The 18,947-nt window shown below is 44.2% G+C and overlaps 1 protein-coding gene across 1 annotated transcript in view; it reads right to left on the reverse strand.

The window, feature by feature from the left end:
• PIGL (phosphatidylinositol glycan anchor biosynthesis class L) overlaps window positions 1–18,947 on the reverse strand; it is a 54,353-nt gene that overhangs the window by 20,251 nt on the left and 15,155 nt on the right.

The following is an 18,947-nucleotide window of genomic DNA, read 5'->3' on the forward strand; positions in this document are numbered from 1 at the left end:
TCAGCAGCAAAATGACTACACAGCATTCTCCCACAGACACAGGGGCCTGGAACTGAACTGATCCAGTTGTTTGCAGCAGAGAGCAGGAGCTACATCCCAACACTGCTCAGGCCTTGCTCACTCCCCAGACTGCAGGGACGGCAACATCTGCAACAGAACAACAGGGAAATGTCTCCTTGGCACATTCCAAAATAAAGCTCAGCCTGAGTCTTCAGGAGAGGTCTTCTGGCCACAGATCTTCCCACTGCTGTTAACAGTAGTTGGAGTGGAAGGAAGAGCTTTATGTCCAAACTGACCATTAGATTTTCCCTGTTGTGTTACGTGTTCCTGTTCAGCTCCGGCCCAAATAATGTGAATTAGAAACCCCAGCACAAGAGGAGGAGTTCCTACACCAGGCTACACATTCCAGCTCTGGTCCCTGTAGCAGTACTACAGCAACAGAAAAGTTTTGTGTTGTTGGCAATTCCCTCTGGCACAGACAGCATATCTGCCTGATGTACACCAGACACCTGAATTTCACCACTGGAAAGATGCCCTGCAACATCTGGTGGCTGTCTCATCAGCTTAACAAACCTGCACCTCATCTGCTCACACACAAACTTTCCCATCTCTTGTTTGAGGAGGAAGTGGCCCTGGTGACCCCGAAGGTATGACAAGTCCCAGCATGTCACAACAAGCCTTAAACTTGCACATTTAAAAATATGGTTCACCTAAAATATCACCAAGAAACAACCACACTGAGTGGAGTCCAAGTGCAAGTCTGACAGTGCTTCAGTTGTTTGAATGATACCTCTGAGGTCTGTCAAGGCTTTAATCTGATAATATTAAAGCAGCAAATCAGTGTAACAGGGATTCTTACACTGATCACTTACAGTGCAAATATCATGCCCCTTTTTGGACAGGGGTTAAATGGAGGAAGTGAAGAGTCCCATTAAAACAGGAAGGGTGCTCCAACAGTGAGAGGTCAGGAAAAAAAAAAGTAGGGCTTGGAATTTATGATGTCCAGGAGGCTTTGGTGTCATAGCCACCGCACTCAGCTTTATTGGGCTGTCTCCAAAAAGGCTGCTGGGTAGTGGAGCAGGTTTTAACTAGTTTAGACAGATAAAGATCATCCTCGTCAATGGAAATGAACAGCTGGAGGCAACGGTTTAGAATCCCTGGAAACAAAACAATCTGAAGGCATGAGCAAATTAACTCCATCAACACTGAACTGATTAAGCAGGAATATTCCACCCAAAATTCTGCTTCTACCCAATTACTGCTGGTCAGAGAGAGACCACTTACTCCCAGTAAGGAAATCTTTTTCTTGCATCGTATTTATCAGGTACAGAAGAGAAGCTGATCTTGCCAAACAAGAGACACATGCACAGAAGCACATTCCTAACTCATTAATAGCCACGATGGCCCATGGAAGTATTCCCAGCTCATTCTGCAAACACAAAAACTTACACACAGCTAAATGACAAACCCAGAGTCACCCAGAGAAGTCAGCAGCAGAACTGGCAATAAATACATTCATCGAGACTGCTCCAGGAAGTGACTTTTATAGTAAGAGTTTGTATAATACTTTATAAAGTTGGAAATGTGTTACCGTGATAGTAAGGGCTCACATGAGAGCAGTACTTTTCTGCCTGTGCTCTGGATATCAGTAACTGGGTATAATAAGGATGAAAAGGTGATGAAGAAAAGCGAGTTCATACACAGCGTGCAGCCATGCACACAGGACGGGCTTACAGGAGGTCTCCACATGCCCAGGGAATTCTGTAGGGACATCAAACTTTGAAAACTGCTCACAGAACCATATATAAAAAAATATTTTTCTTAATATCGTAAATAGGTTCTCACCAAACCTGAACAGTCCCCTGATGTGCTGCACTACTGAAATGAGCTGCATTCATTGCTTTTACCTACAGGATTTTGTATGAGAAACATCCAGCATTTCAGTGGTTAACTGCACGCTGCCTTTCTGGCTAAGGCTGATAATGCCTCTGAGCTCAAGGTCGAAGGGCTGAGATAAAGGACTATAAAGGAGTGAAAATTAGCACATTCCCTGGAGCAGACTGGAGCTTGTCCCAGGAGACACCGTTCCCCACCCACCCTCCCTGTCCCCTGCCCCAGAGAGCTCCTTGTTGCTGCTGTCAGTCACTGCCACAAGTCAAGACATAAATCCTGCACCAGAGGCCTCCCAGGTCATGCTGCTGGAGGGGGCTGTGGGAAGGGCAGAGGGGTTTGGGCACTTGGCCATATTTCCATCAAACTATTTTGGTCTGGAAGGGATGTTTATGGGATTCCACGTGTCTGATACTGAATGCAGGTGGCTGCTTGGATGCAGGGAAAAAATGGGGAGATGCATAGGAGAAAAAAAAAAAAATTGGAATAAGGCTCCAGAAGAGTTGTCTTCCCAAGAATTTTCAGTGAAAGCCATGCTGTGCACTGTACAGGGAATTTACAGCTGTGCCAGGGGATCTGCAGCCTCAAGAGGGAAATAGAGAATTATGGTGCTGCAGTTGCTACAGTGTGGAGAAGGGTCTGTCTCTGCTCACTGATTTCAGCAGTCACAGGAAACATCACGTTCAGAAAGCAAAATCCTGCACCTGCCTATGCATCCATCCACTGGCAGCAAGAACCAGACAGGACCCCTGGTTTTCTCCATCTCACTCCTTTGCTTTTCTCCCTGCCAAGCTGAGCAGAGCACACACCGGCATCTGCAGTTCCTCTTCCCAAGGTTTGCCCAGGAAGGATGCAGCAGATGTCCTGGATCTTCTGGTCCTTGTGGAGAGCTACAAGGGCTCACAGCAAATCACATCAGCACAGTAAGGCACCACTCCACCTTGTGCAGGTTTTGCCCAGCAGCCTTACAGCTGAGAATGAGAGATGTCAAAAATCACTGCCTGGTGCCAGTTCCTCTCCAGGCCTCCTCCTCTGCCTGCCCTGGGCTGGAGCTCCTCTCCCACCTCAGCCTGGCCATTAGAACACGGTCCACTTTGCCAGCAGCACAGTTTTGTAGGGTCGTCTTTCTAGGAACATTTGGGCTCAAGACGACCAGATTCCTGTCATTTGGGAGGTCACTTTTGGCCAAGGTAGAGATTTAAAAACCTTCACAGATATGTACTGCCAAGTTATACCCTTCTCACATGATACACTTCTCAATCCCTGTCCAATTTTCCACTGCTCATCTCCCCCAGACCTTTCAGCAGCAGCCAGTGCATTCAGATGGACAATCCTCTCTCGAAGCCTTCCGTGTAATTTATTCTGCTCATGAACTAAGCTCTCATGACTGCTCTCAAGGTTAAGTTAAACCCAACAGCTGGTCTGTGTGATGTCCACGTGGCTCCACAAACAGCAAATGGGCTATGGGATAACCTTGAGATCCGACCCTCTGGAAATCTGTGAGCTGGGAAATCCCCAGGCCCTGGGGGCCTCTGGTTACCTGAGAGTCACCCCATGGGGACCAGCAGGGACCTCTCTGCCCTGACATGAAACCTTTGTGGGAGAGGGCAATAGAGTGACTTCTTGGAGATGTTTAGGTGTCCATTTACACATTCCAAGGCACCAGTGCAAAACTTCCAAGGCGCCCATGTGATTTTCCATCCCACTACACACCAAAAGGGTCAGGATGAAAGAGCTTTCCCATTTCTTATTGCCTTTTTATCCTGCAGCACAACCTTAATTAGTCCAAGGCTAGGGACCAGGAAACATTTTGGCATAACTTCTCCTCCTTATCCCCAGTGACTGATTTTACATTAAATCAGCCCAAAGGTCGGTGGCTTGATGGTGGAAGCAGGTGAGCTGCTGTGCACGAGGTTCCCAGCTGGGAACAATGACCACAATGTGTTTGTTGGAACAGAGGATGCCCTTTGTATAAAGTTATAACTGTATGAAATGAACATGTGGGCAATGAAACTGGATCAAGAAGCAAAAGATCCCACAGAACAAAATGACGTGAGTGCACAATTAGTGAAAAAGCCATGTGATGACTAGAGGCAATCAGTGACCTTTATATCACAGCATCAAAGTAATTGAAAAAACTGTGTAAACAGAAATTATTTCATGCTCTCCAAAGTAGAGCAGAGAATTTTTATTTTTGAGATGATGCTAAGATAAGCTAAGACTGGCTAGCCCTAGCTCTTGAAGCACAGCCTCTAAATCCTGACTTTTATAACTATTTATAAATTTCTCTTCCTATAATGGGCAATTACAGACAGGAGGGAATTATTGCTGTTAGGCTGCATGTACATCTCTGATTCAATTGAATATAGCCCACTCAGACAAATGATCAGCATCTTGCAACATCATGTTCTACAGAGAACAGATGCTGTGTGCTTATTGGAATGTAACAACACACAATTTGGGAGAGAAATGGACTCGAGCAGGATGCCAACTGTCAAATGAAAAGCCACCTACGACAGGGAAGCTCAAGAAATTTTTACGCCAGCAGCATCCTCCCTCTCCTCATAGTAAAGAAACACAAATTATTCTGAGAGTTGTATTTTAAGATTGGAAATAATCATCTTAGGGTTTGGTGTAGGTAGAGGGTAAAGGAAGTGGGGAAGATGTTAATGACTGGAATATTAACAGTAAAATACTTTGGAAGAGCTCTGCATGTTCCCCACTGAGCCATGGACAAACCAGCACAACTCTGACAGGTGACACTCCAGCTTCCTCCATACCTCCCCAAAGAGAAATGGTAATTAGGCCGTGAGGGAACACATCTTTTTGACTTGGGCACGATCAGGTGTTTCTCTTCAAGAAACAAGCATCCTTTGGGTTTAAATTCATAGCAATTATGACAGAACACAGGACTGGTTGTTTGCAAAGACCTATCCAAATGGCCCTGTACTCATTTATTTTTTAAAATGAATTATTGATGATTTCTCAGCAGAGACTGATGTCTATTCACAGAGATGACACAATTGCTTATCATAATTTGAAATCTGGTATTCATTTGACGTCTGTGCCTCAGCGCCCTGTTGATAAATTACAGCACAAAGCTCTGTAGGAACAAGTTCATATTCAATGTCTTCAAACAAAAACAATTGATGGTTCCTTTCAAGACCAGAAATACATAGAAGCTATCATGGCTAAAGCTAATTTTAAAAAGTAACTTTAAAAAACTAGTTTGGAGAGGGTATCAGGCCCTGCTGTGTAAGACAGGAAACAAAATTCCACTCAATTATTTCTAAATTGATATTTAGTCACAGCATTCGAATCTTCTGCTATTCATGCCTGTGAAATGGAAATAATTGTATGTTTACCCCTATGTAAATAAGTTTGGGATCCTTTTAAGAAAAGTGTTCTGTCTGTTCTCTGATTTCTGGATGGAAATCGATGTGTCTCAGCAATCCTGGGTACTGGGAACCCCACAAACCTATCCTTTATTCCTTGTACTGTCTTCCCATGGGGTATTGAATCAAGTTCAACATCTTGGTACTAATTTGAAGGTCTAGCCCAAAATATACAAAATACTGCATAAAACTCCAAAATTATGAGTATGGTGCACAGTTCTGTCCATTTGGAGCTGAGGAACTCTGCAACAAGGGTAACATCTCAAGCAGTCAGGACTTCCTTAGAGGCTGGTGCCAAACACTGAATGGGTTCCCAAATCAAGTAATCACAAACTGCTTTGATTTCTACTGCAAATGCCAAGAATACTCCTTGGAACCTGTCCTTTTCAGCAAAAAACAGCAATATTCAGTTTAAAATTCCCCAGGCTCTCCAGAGCACATAAGAAAGCTGAGACATCTGGGCCAAATGTCATCCCAACAATGGAGACCCCATTTGCCAAAGCATGTGACAGGGGCTGGGTGTGTCACCTACGGGGCACCTTGTTTTGGTCACGTAGGTGTCACCACTCGGTGCTGCAGCTGAGGAACATGATTTCCAGGAGGGACACACCACTGGAGAACAATATTCCTGGCAGACGTCTACAACTCCTTATCCAACCCTCAGTCTCACAGCAAACCACACTCGAGGCTGACAAGCCTTTGGGAAGCAGCACTGCTTTTTGCACAGACACTGCACCCCAAGCCAGGCCAGTGACAGCCCTGTCTCCCTGACAGCCATTCCGGGACCAGACTGTATTTTGTGCCTGTTGACTGAGTGGGGCCCACAGATCCCACGTCAGTGACACATTTCCAGCCACCATGCAGCCTGTTCCTAGCACAGCCAGCACTTTTCAGCCCTAAGGGACTGCCAGCAGTGATCTGCCAAGTGCTGGGCAAGAGGCCTCCCTTTCATTCTATAGCAGCTGGATTTGTGTGTGATCTGTTGGGGCCATTTGCAGAGGTCACTGAAAGCACCAGTCAGAGCCCAAACAGCATTTTCAGGAGATTTGGGGCTGCCATGAATTATGGGCCAGCAGTTCCTCCTCTGGCCCACTGCAATGTGGTTTGGGCAGCAGACAACAGGGCAGTGTGAGATGAAGACAATTCCTCTCCCACCTTGGACAGGTAGCCAGGAAAGGAGAGCACTGAAGTCCCTACCTAGTTCAGCAAAACAAGAATACACCAACATTTGTCTGAGTACCTGTTGACAAAGTGCATTTCTGGTACTTGCTGAAAAGTAACAGATCTATTGGCAACAGCTGGCAATTTCATCTGTAGATCTCTAATAAGAGAAACATCTTCAAACATGCAGCTGTCTGGGACCAAGGAGCACAGTTGCTGGGCAAAGGGATACATGCAGCAGCTTTTCAGTTCAGCACCTTCCTAAGGCCAGGAAGGTGAATGGAAACGCTCAGTGGAAAGCTTGAACAGCAAACATGGACCACAGCAGCTGGTGGCCTTTGGGAATTTTGGACCACGCTCCTAGAACCATCTGCTCTTGTCTGTGTCAGCTCCCACAGGAGGGACAGACTGACCTGATCCCAAAAAAAGGTGGACTGATCTCTACTAACACCCTGGGCTCCATTAGGTACCACTTTGGGATGCCTCTGGCCACTCTGATATTTTGCACAGTAACAGGGGAAGAACACAGCCCATATTTCTCCCAAAGCACCATCTGCACTGTAAGGAATGAGATCACTAGGCCCATATTAAGTGATCAGGCAGATCCCAGAATAGCTCCCAGCCATGTTCACTTCCTCATTATTATTGTTGGCTTTGCCATAGTGCCTTGGAATTCATCTGGGCCCTGACAGTCTAAGTTGTCCTGACTGAGAACAAAAAGCCCAGCAATCCCACAGTCACAACTGATGTTTTAAAACTGAAATACAAATCACCAGCAAAACCAGGACTCTCTGAGGAGCAGACCACAGGACTTCACTCCTCCCTTACTTAATTTTGTTTTGTAAAATGCTTTGAAGAAAAGAAGAGCTCAGCAGGACAGGGCTTGGGACAGGGTGTGTTAAGCCATTCACCAAGAAGCCATGTCCAGCTCACACAAGTCCTGGCACCACTGGCTCAAGGACAGACTTCCAGTTTCAAACTGGGCCAGGAGGTCTCACTCTCCTGGAAGAAGAGCTGTAAGAGCACAGGTAGAAGGCAATATCCTGTTGTTCTTAGCTAGGTTTGCACTGCAGTTCTGCCACACAAAAGGTCACACACATGCATCCTAACATGCCCAGGACCTCACAGTGGAAAGGGTACAAACCCAAGGGGAAGGAACAAAAAGTCTCTCACAGCAGCCAGCAAAATCTTTCAGAGCCAAATGACTGAAATACCACAACCTTCATATGCCAAATAAACCTGGTGACCCTTCATCACAAGCTTAATATTAAATCTGTTTGCTCTCGTAACGATAAATACACCACACTGTATAGGCAAAACTGCAGTTCTGGTTCTGGCCCAGGAAAGTCAAACAGGACTTTGCCACTGACTCAATGGCCAGACCCTTAAAAAGCAGGAGAGCCAAAAGCATAATCACTCCAGCCAAAGAGATAGACCTTGGTCTATTCCACATAACAAAAATACTACAGTCAGAAACCTCAGGAGACAGCTTGTAGCCAAATCAATCCCTCAGCCACTTTAATTAATCATCTAGAAAGGGAAAGCACAGAATAGTCACTTCATGGACATGGGTTTTGCAGGCCAAAACTTATGCAAATGCAGATGCAGCTTCAGCAGAGATCTCCAGAGGATGATGGCCTGATTCCAAATGCAGCTTCCCATGCTGCAGCGTTCCAGCTTCCCTCTACCAATTCCATCCAAAAAGTTTCCTGACTTCTCAGCCTCCCACAAACTCCCATCTTCTGCAATCCATTTGATCTATGCAATGATATGGGAGCATTAATTCTTGCAGTCATGCTGTACCCACATAATGCTGATGCTCTGATGCCCTGAGCTCTCTAGCAGGGTGCAAATTTAGTACTACATCAAATCACTTCCTTTTAGAAGACAATGTATCAGGAAGTTAAACACCTATCTTACTCCCACAAACTTTACCGGCATGCAAAGTTTCTGCTCATGCAAACAACCCTCCTGCAGGCACTGCCTTGCAAAGCGAAAGCCCCAGTTACAGGGTTCCATGAGCAAGCTCCTCTCTCCCTGCTCCCAGTGCAACCTCCCACAGCAGCCCAGCCAGGAACTACGCCTGGAACGCCATTTGCGACAGCAAAGTGGGCCTCGGCAACAATGAACAAACCGAGCAGAAGGAACGCGGGGCCCTTTGTGGCCGGGGCCGCTGCCAGCGTTATGCAATGCTCGCTATGGCAACCCCGCGGCGCTCGGCAGTAACCCCGCCGCAGCCACTGAACTCTGCCCCACTGGAGCCCGAGGGAGGCTCCTGGCAGCCGCTCCAGCAGCCAGCCGGATTTCTAGGACCGGCCAGCATTGCCAAAGGCTGGCAGCGATTAACTCTTGCGAGCGGGGGCCGCCCGCAGCGCCCCGGAGATGGGAAGGGCACCGGAGCTGCGAGCGGGGCTTCGTCCTCCCGACATCAACCCATTAAGGCATCCAGCGAGGGGACAGGGAAATCAGGAAGCTTTAAAGAAGGGAACTGTATTGTTGAAAAATGTGGAATATGTAAAACTTCCTTTGTTTGCTAAAATGTATGCTAAAAAGTCCTGATGGTTGATATGTGGAATTCCACCTGGCACGCAGCCTTGGCAACTCTCAAATAAATAATCAATGTCTGTCTCGAGTGTGCCATTATTGGCTTGTTGCACACCGGGTAACAAATCCGATTTTTGCAGACAACAGTATCTTTTTTTCCCCTTAATGAGTGGCAGATGAGTGAAGATAATGAACTGGAGCTGGGCACATAACACTCGTCAAGAGCTGCGTGCTATGAGCTGCACGTACCTGGGTTACACGAGGTTGCACAGAGCTCCCAGAGTGGCACAGAACTGTCCCAGCCAGGGGCTCGGGAGCACTTTTAAGTACCAGGGCACAGAGGGGGATTTGGAGACAGGGATGCTGTGCTCCACAGGTGCCTTGCTAAAATGGTGATTTAGTCTTACAGCACAATCCCGTAGGAAAAAGCTGCAGATTCCCAAGCCGCTGTGCGAGTGCTGCTACTGCTCTGGCACTCTCACAGCATTTATTTCCACACATTAACAGATGTTCATTAACTCACACCCCTGTGAGGCTGGTATGGGGAAGTGAGCAAGTAATAACCTCCACATTTTCTAATGAGAGAATTAAGAGCTCAGGTAACTCTCCCTAGAGAGCCCGAGGCACCAGAGCTGAGTCAGGGGCAGAGCCTGGAACGGAGCCCTGAGCTCCCGGATCAGCGCTGCAGCACCCACACACACACTCCAGGAATATGTTTCACTGCCTGGGGCAAACAACAATCCAATTTTCTACAGGCCTCTTACTGGTGCTCTGCAGAGCCTCCTGTATTCCTGGGCATTTGGACTGTGCAGAAAACACATTTACAGTTGCAAATGATCCACCACTACCACCACCATCAAAGGAACTGCTTAAACGTACCCCCCAAAACTTGCCAGGGGCCAAAGTGTGACCTTGGCATCACCTAATTGTGCTCTGCTATGACACAGTCCTGGATGACTCTTTGTGTCAATACTCTTGTCTGCTCTTCCTTTCGAGAAAAAAATCATGTCTTGCCCTAAAATATTGTACTCTCCAGTAAAACCTTGTTATTCTCAGTAAGAGGTTGTGTGGATTTCTCTTCTTTGCCATGATGACAAGTTCACTGGCACAAGAATGGACACTGCAGATACAGCAGGGAAAAGCAGTGCCCTGACATCAGAACTGCCTTCCACATGTTCATCCAGTTATCCCTACATCCAAACATAAAAGTTGCATTAAAAAAAGTAGAAAGGAAACTTGTTAGGTCTGGTTAAAAATCTTAACACAAATTTCAGTCTAAATCAGTGGCTCAGTCTCGTTTCTGCAGGAACAGGCTCATTGCAGTTCTCTGACCCTCACTGGTGAGAGCAGCTGTGGGAGCTCTCCCAGCCTCAGTCTCTTGGCACCAATCCTGCAAACCCCTCACCTCTCTCCCCCACGGGTCAAACCTCTGCCTGCAAATGTTTTATCCTGAAATATTATAAAATGCCTTTCCCAAGGCAAATGATAAACCAGCCTTGGCAGCCCATCGTGTGGCTACTTACAACAAGAGGAGAAATGCTGAGTATTTGGCTTATGAAACAGAAATACAGGAAGAAAATATTTATAACAATGCTACTGTTTAAATAAGGGAGACCATAATTTATTACAGATGTGACCCTTCTTCAAAATGAAGGGTTTATATCTTGCTGATCCAATTTAATGACAAGAAGTAGAATGGACTTAATGAAGAATTCAACCAACTTCAATTCTGAATTGCCCCCTTCTATTGCCTGCCATTTTGTACCCCAAAATAGGAACAAAATTTGCTTCTTTCAAGCACTGTTTGTCAGACTTTTCAATGCTCAGATTAAAAACTGATTGATAGGAAAACATCCATCCTTCATCCTAAGAGAGACTGAGCACTTCTACATTTAACAAAATTTGGTTAATTATTAACAGTTAAAGAAGAGAAAATAGCATGAAACGTAGACAAGATTGGTTATGCTTCAGTCACATAAAAAGAATGTAGAATGTATGTGCAGGGAGGGGAGGCTATGCAATGAATTATTTCAGTGCAAATGGCAATTGCAGAGAAACAGACTGCAACACTGAAATGAAAAACCCTGAAATTACTGTACAAGGAGTCTGCAGGTACAATGAGACAGAGTTAATACGTGACTGGTTAGAAGAGGGGGCATGACTTGGCATGGAACTGTAATCAAATGTTTTCATTTAATGCTTCACTTGGCACAGAAGGATCAGATAACAAAATATTCACCCCAAATCCTACTTCAGTTTCTAAAAAGGTATTTCAGTTTCCTGCACTGCAGTAAAAATACTGTTTTTCATTTTAACCAAAGTGGATTGAAGAACGTACAAGAGGCAAAAGATGCTCAATGATGTCCAGCAAAGAGTTCATTTTCCTTCTTCCTGACGCAATAAAACTGAAATTATAAAACAGCACCCACATTTGCTAAACTAGTGCACATTAGGAAAAAGGTGAATATGTGACAAATTAAAACATTCACTTCCTATTTGCTTCATCAAGTTCTGTTTTCTCCTTTTTAAAAAGCTGGTGTTGCATCATCTGAACAGCATTTCCTTCAGAACAAATTATCTAAAGTCCTCAAAATTGGCTTCAGTATCTTCACCAAGAGCAACAGTAAAACTCCATGAGCAAACTAGTAAAATTGATCCGACTTCTTTGAGATACTGAGCATCTTTTACACTGTTTTACTCCTGATATGAAAATACCTAAATATGTGTTTAACAATTTGCCAGCATCACTTACCTGCATACAGAACATCTAGTTCTATTCACAGTTGCTGTATGTTGGGAACTCTGCATTGCTGGCACTCTTTGTTGGTGGGCTGGGTTCTCTTAAACAAAATTCCTGCTTGGTAGTGGGGTTATATTAAATGTACTCCCAACCTAGCAAGTGTCCTTTAAGGAATTGATTCTTTTTCATAGTTAGCTCTAATCTGAAGTACCACACCCACCATCTTCTAATTCAAGTTTACACTGGAACAAAAAACTTTGTAATTTCATGTACACTGATTGAACTAGGGCCAAGGGGAATAAAACCATTAAGGTTTCACGTGAACTCAGAGAAGAAAGACTTCTTTGGTAATATAATTACAGAGCACAGATCTCGTAAGAGGAAATGAACTACAGGGATTTATTTGATTAGACTTTTTTTTCCTTTTCCTTTTTAATGATAGCAAGGGCTCTCCTTCCCCCAGCGCTTCCAGTCTAACAGTAGATATTAACCAAATTCTTAGCAGGCAGGAACTGGGACTGTTACAGAGATGTTTCAATGGACACTGTTATGGGATGGAGTGTGTCCAGTTCAGTTTTGAGTACCTTGTCCATCTTGGTTGTTGCTGCTGAGGAGCCCTGAACAACACTCCAGCTGTATGAAGAGTTTGTTTGTACAAGCAGCTGAGGTTGTGTCCCACCACATCACCTTTCCAGCATCAGGACAAAGCTGGAGCAGGGATCTGTGAGCCACTTCACGGGCTGTGCAACACTCAAGGGCAGTGACCAGTTTACTTCGTTGTCTTGGTAACATTGTGGCTGACCTGGGCTGACCAGATCAGTGTGACTTAATCATCCTAAGAAGGAAACAACTGCAATAAGTGGCAGAGCTAATTACTGTAGGTTCCCTCCCAGAATGGACTTCCTCAAGCTCGTGTCTCACGTTCACAACCTTTGGCCTGCCTAAGCATTCAAACAATTCTGATTGTGCACCTCCCTGGGACAACCAAGTCACCTATGGCACTCACTGTGCACTCTGAACCGTGGATCTGTACATATTCAGTACCCACACACTCCCTGGGATCTCAGGAAGCAGCAGGTTATAAACTCCTATTTACACTGTGTCAATATCGAGGATTTTACTGACAGTCTGTTAGTTGTAAAGTGCACGTTTTAACCTACGCAGTGTGTTTAAACCCTGTTTTTCTCTCTCTGTACAGTAATGCAGCTGTGGAGATCATCTGAGAGACTAAAACAAATGGTGCCCTGATATAATCATAACAGAGCTGGAGGAAAGGCAATTTCAGCAAAAATCTTGACAGCAGAATCTGCTTCTGTTTAAGTCTGACCTGCTCTCCTTGCAGAAGCAGCATGACAGAATGTTTTGCAAAAGATTTGTATTTATATGCTTGGCTGTCAGCTCTAGATGTTGCTCCTTGTCTGTATAATAATTACATGGAAAGCTCAGTGGAGATGTTCTCTAAATTGAAATAAACAGAATCAATACAGACTTGAGTTAACTGCCCTGTCATACCACATGAATAAAACACGCTGATGGATTCTCCTGGCCAGTGTTCAACAGGGATTTGGTCATTGCTATTGCTATGCAAAGTGCATTTTAAATGGTGTGCCAGCAGTTGAAAATGCCATTTCTGTCTAACTTCTTTCTACCTACTATTGTTACAGTAACTCCTAGGATTCCTCAAATAGAAAGAGTTGCATATTTATCTCTGTCACACAGCACAAAGGAAGAAAAAGAAACATTTCAGAAAAGAGCTATGTGCAATGGATAACAGTGGGTAGGGATCTAGGGGACAGATATTATATAAAAAATGACTCAACATAATTTTACAAGTTAACTTCAAATCCTCTGCCTTTCTTGTATGTATTTCTCCAACATCAAACCATCCTTTTTTTCATGCTGCCTGATGAACTGCTACAGTAAAACTGACTCCTGAACCTTCACTTGGTTTTGCAGTTTATGTGTCCTTTAGAGGGTCTCACAAAACGACTGCCAAGCCCCTGAACATGGTCACTTCCTTCATCATCCCAACCAGACAAAGGTTGTTTCAGTTCACTGGAAGGCGCTGAAGCATGTACAGGTCTCATCTAATTACAGAGAGCCTATAATGGCCCGAGGCCACTGAGACTGTCAACACAGCTGTCCCTGTGTGCTGAGACAGATGTCCTGCTGGGCAATCCCTGAGTCAAAATGGAAACACAGCTTCTGAAATGGATTAGGGTTAAGGACAAGGACTGTAAATAGGCCAGGAAACCAGGGAAGTTTATTAGATATTACTAAAGGACATTCTAGTGAGATGTTAGAAAGTACCTTGACTCTGGTGCTATTCTGCAAATCTGAGTATTCTGAAGTATTTTACTTCTCTGGTCACCTGTTGCTAACATAACATGTAAATGAACATTTTTTGAGCATGTCTCAGACACACAAAACCACACAGAATATGCATAAAGCTCACAAAGAAAGGAGGTGCAGAGATCTGCACTCTAATGGCATAATTAGCTCTTGTGAGAAAAGCAGTCTTGCTGCATCAGCACTGAGCAGCTCCCACCCTCATCCATCCCACGCCCTCATCCATCCCACACCTTCACCCATCCCACACCTCATCCTCCCCACACCCTCAGGAAAATCCTGGCAGAGCTGCAGTCAATGGCAGAAATTCTGTTTCCTGACACAAACTCTGCAGCAGAAGCAAACTGGAGCAATCCAGTCACTGAAACCACTGAACAATCTCCTGAATGTACATCCTGGGGGTTAAACACCCCCAAATAAATTACTGTTAATGCAGATCACTTTATGGGCAAATGAGTTTGGGCAACATTGTTTAAACATAAGTTCTGCATGTTTATTTTTCTAATATATCTTCATATTCTTTCTTTTTAATTAATTTTCTGGTCATCTGTGGCTTAGAAAATGATTGATTCAGTAGGTACCTGCTCCCACATCTGGGCTTTCTTTAAACAAAGTCACAAAAATAATGAATCTTCTCCTACATAATACTTTATTGCTTTCTACGTTCATGCTTTTGGTGTTTTAATCATAACTAGAGCCTCACAGACTCCCATCTCAGCAAGTACAGTATGCTGGGTAAGCCAAAAAACCATTTTCAGTTGAAGGCTTGCCGAGATATTTGATATCTTATCATAAAAATCTGAAATTTTCTTTTGCTCTGAGTCACTGATAAAAAATTTACTTCATGGAACATTTCAAACAGGAAAAAAATAAAGGAAAACAGCCCTGTAAAACAGAACTCAAAGCACCGGCAGGAGCATTCCCAACCTTGGGCCTTGTGTCCCTCTCAGTTCAGCTGCTCCAAGGGCCAGAGGATGTTTGTGACACCACAAAAGTGATGGTGCCACACAGAAAACTCAAACCAGGCTGTGGTGAGGGCCAAGCCAGCAAAATTCCTACCTACCTCTTTCTGCAGCCCAGGACAGGTGGTTTTCAACCCATTCATTTTAAATAAGTGATTTAGTTCTTTCTAAAACAACCCTCTATCTAAGGATAAAATTTAATTTCCCCAGTTTGTTGTATTAACAGGCATGGAGTGATGCATTTCTCCTCACTAAATGAACTTTTAGTCATGGTTTGTGCAATTTTGAGTTGAGATGGAAGCTGGAGCTCCAAGTCATAACAGTGTTTTATAATTGTTTCCTAACAACTGGGTAAATTATATCAGAATTTCTAGAAGTAATGGAAAAGCTTATCAAAACACAGTATTAAAAACTAACACACGCAGTAAACAAAGATAATATTAACTTTAGTTAAGGAGATAAAACAGTTGGTTTTGGATCACACATGCTGTTCAGGCATCTAAAAAATTAGTAGAACAGACTTTCACATCTATTTTTATTCACAGACCACAAGATGAAAAAGGATTTCCTCCTTCAGTCTTGAATGAGCTTCTCAACTCTGAATTACTGGGTGTCTGATAAGACAACTCAAAAGAAGCCTCTCACTCTAAATAGTCTAGTGCTAAGTGAGAGGACTCCATCCATTCTATGGTTTTACTTTCTCTTAAACAGTGGAAGGAAAAAGCACAGTGCCTGCCTCTTTAATTTCATGTAAGTTATCGTATTAAGACTATATGGAGTTTAGTTCTTAGTACAGATGGTCATAAATGCATATTAAATCACAATGGTTTATTTTAAACCATTTAATTTAACATAATAAAATATTAATAATTGCAATAAATTTTGATCCATGCTGCTCCAGTGCCTTTTGGTTTTACAGGGAAAAATCAGGCTTGTCTGATCAGCTAATTAATTCTTGTGACTGACTGTAGTTATTATCAGTGTCACAGACTTTTACAGCCAGCAGGACCACTGTGTTCATTATTCTCATACAAAATGTGTGTTAACACTTCAACAAACCCCACCCACCAAATCTCTTCCCCGTGTTGGTCCCCCTGTGTGACCATCAAGTCATCTCATGGATAAAGCAAATAGCTCAAGCATTTTTCACATCCACTACTAGGCCTGTTTTCCACTTCTTTCATCATTCTGGTAGCAGTTTCCCAAGTATTTTACACCAAGATATTGAACTAGAAAAAGAGACTCTCAAACAACACCTGAAGGGGCAGTAACAGCTCCTTACTCCTGTCTGACACTCAAAAACTGGGAAATACATACGTACGGGTGAAGAGATTTGGTCCAAGTGACACAGTGCACCATTCCTTGAGCTGGGCGTGGCTTAAAACAAAGGAATCTTGGCTCTCATTTGCACGTTCAGATTCCTGAATACACTGCCTCAAGCAAATGAGTTTGTGATAATTCTGTGTAAGGATCGCTTCAAGCCATTCATCTGTTCACAGGCAGAGGGAGAAGAGGAAAGGGCACAAAGGTGCAGCATCAGCAAACTGGGCTGGTCCTACTGCTGGTCATTTAATGGTACAGTAAAGAACTGAGACCCCTGTGCTTGTCCCCAGGTTCTGCTGAGAGGGCAAAAAGAGCCTCTGGTCATCTACTTCCCACGCCTGAGCTGAGCACAGGGACTCACTCGTACGGGTTCAGTGTTTGCCCTTGAACTGGTGTGGGCTGCATTTGGCACTCTGCTTTTAGATCAATATATAACCCAGGAGTAATCTTATCTGGCAGGAACAGGGGTATTGGGGGGAGGAACACAGCCTCAGAGGTGAGGAGAGCAACTCTTCTAAATGTTAATGGGTTAAGAATAGAAAGGTCAAATGCCTGCCTTATCAGAAGGCCCCATGTGCAAACAGGCACCAAGCTCAGCAATCAGAGCACCAGCTGGGTATAAATGTCAGAAGTTAGTTACTGTAGCTGTAAACACCAAAAGCAGGATGGTGCAACTGGGAAACCTCCCAAGACACTTCTGGTTTATACAGATCACTGGGAAAGTCCAACTGCCAAGCCTGGCTGGAAATTACTTCAGTCTTAGAGCTGCCATGGAAGCAGACAGCACCTGTGAGCTGTGTGGTGGCCCCAGAGTGAGCCACTGTAAGAGGGGGTGTTGAGCATGTCCTGTATCAAACATCCTGTGTTGGCTCCAGATTGCTCTTGCCAGAACTCAACACATTCTCCTGGAATGAGGATGGACGAGGATGGAGACAAAAGGTCTTTCCTTACCTCCCTGTAGGTAGAGAGGGCACTAAACAGCAGAAGCTGCATGAGGACTCTGAGCACAACATGTAATGGATTGGGGTGGAATAAGAGATGAGGCAGCACAGTAAAAATATATCTCCCTTAAATACGAATACATTTTTAGCCCTGTTCTAATTAATCTTCTTATTGGCATCCAAGGAAAGAGGCCAGAAGTTGTATTACACTGGGCAGTAATCTTCTTACAGATACAAGCAATCAGCTTGCAGGAATGATGAAGAGCACAAACACACACTGGTGTGAGAGTTACTGAGAGGGGCCTGTGCCAGTCACCACTGCTTCCAGCCTGGCACCTTTTGCCTGCAATAAGTTGTCAATAAAATTAATCAGCTGATTCCCATTCTCTGCAAAAGACTGGCAGTGAGCAGCCATGTTAAGAATACTGCTGTTCCCTGTCTCCTGGTACTGGGATTGCCCCAGGAGAAGGTTAGCTGAGTTTGGGAAACAGATACAGGATACCTGGCACAGCTCCCTGCTTTCTGCAGAACAAAGAGCACCATTCTTGTCAGCCTGTTCCCAGCTGTAAACAACTATCAAAGGAGAGGGTTAATTACCACGTAAAACACGAAGAAGGAATAATAACTACAAATCCAGCAAAGGCTAAATATATTTTATCCCACAAAAGGGATAAACAGGATCTGTGCTCATAGCTCAGAGATCATATTCTAACCATTGCATAGTTACTTTAATTGGTAAAGATAGGGTTACACTGGAAAACAAAAAAGGAATGCACTCATATGAAGCCACTGCTCTCTGAAAGATGATTTTTTGATGTTTGTACCACAAAGTGACACTCTGCAGTTAACTGGCCAGGCCTCCAGTCCCAGCCATAGGGGAGAACATCACAACCTACTTAAATCTGCAGGCTGCATCCTCTCTGCAGCAGAGCTCCCAAACGGGCACAAATGGCTCATTCCGTGCACCAGCCTTACTCGGCATCTGTTTATCCCCCGGTCTCCTGCCAGCATCTGCTCCTTTGCTGACACACACGAGCTGCTCCTCTGCATTACCACCCTCGTTTGCAGTCTGGGAACTTGAGTTCATCCATTTGAAAGAGCACAAATATTCAGCAGCACACGTTTCACACACATGGCACCACTGAGCTCTATTAACAGTTCTGTTCAACCCTGAAGCTACTGGATTTTCAGTGACAGCTCCAGCATGTTAACGACTTGGGATGTTTTCTGAATTCATGTAGGGAAGAAAAAGCTCTTATAAAAATACAAGATTTTACCTTTTTCTATTCACAGCAAGAATGACCAAACTTATTTATCCTATGAGTCACATCCTGAAAGCTCCGCATGGCTGACAGCCTCAAGAGATATAATATACATTCTGGAGAGCCACTGCAGGAGAGAGAGAGTCTTTTCATCTCTCATTTCTTGAGCTGAGAGCTCAACTGAACTTAGTTCAATTTAGGAATAGGAAACACAACCCAAGTCTTCCAGCAGCACAATGACATTTCCCGAGTTGCTGCGAATTTGAATGAAATAATTTGCCAACTCTGAATGAAGCTGTGGAGATTCTGCCACAATTCCTCTGTTTCATTATGCAGGAGGCAATTTTGAGAATGCTGCCTCAGCTCTGCTGTTTATTGTG

This window comes from Corvus brachyrhynchos, unplaced genomic scaffold, assembly GCF_000691975.1.
Source record: "Corvus brachyrhynchos isolate BGI_N302 unplaced genomic scaffold, ASM69197v1 scaffold283, whole genome shotgun sequence".
NCBI classification, from domain to species: Eukaryota; Metazoa; Chordata; class Aves; order Passeriformes; family Corvidae; genus Corvus; species Corvus brachyrhynchos.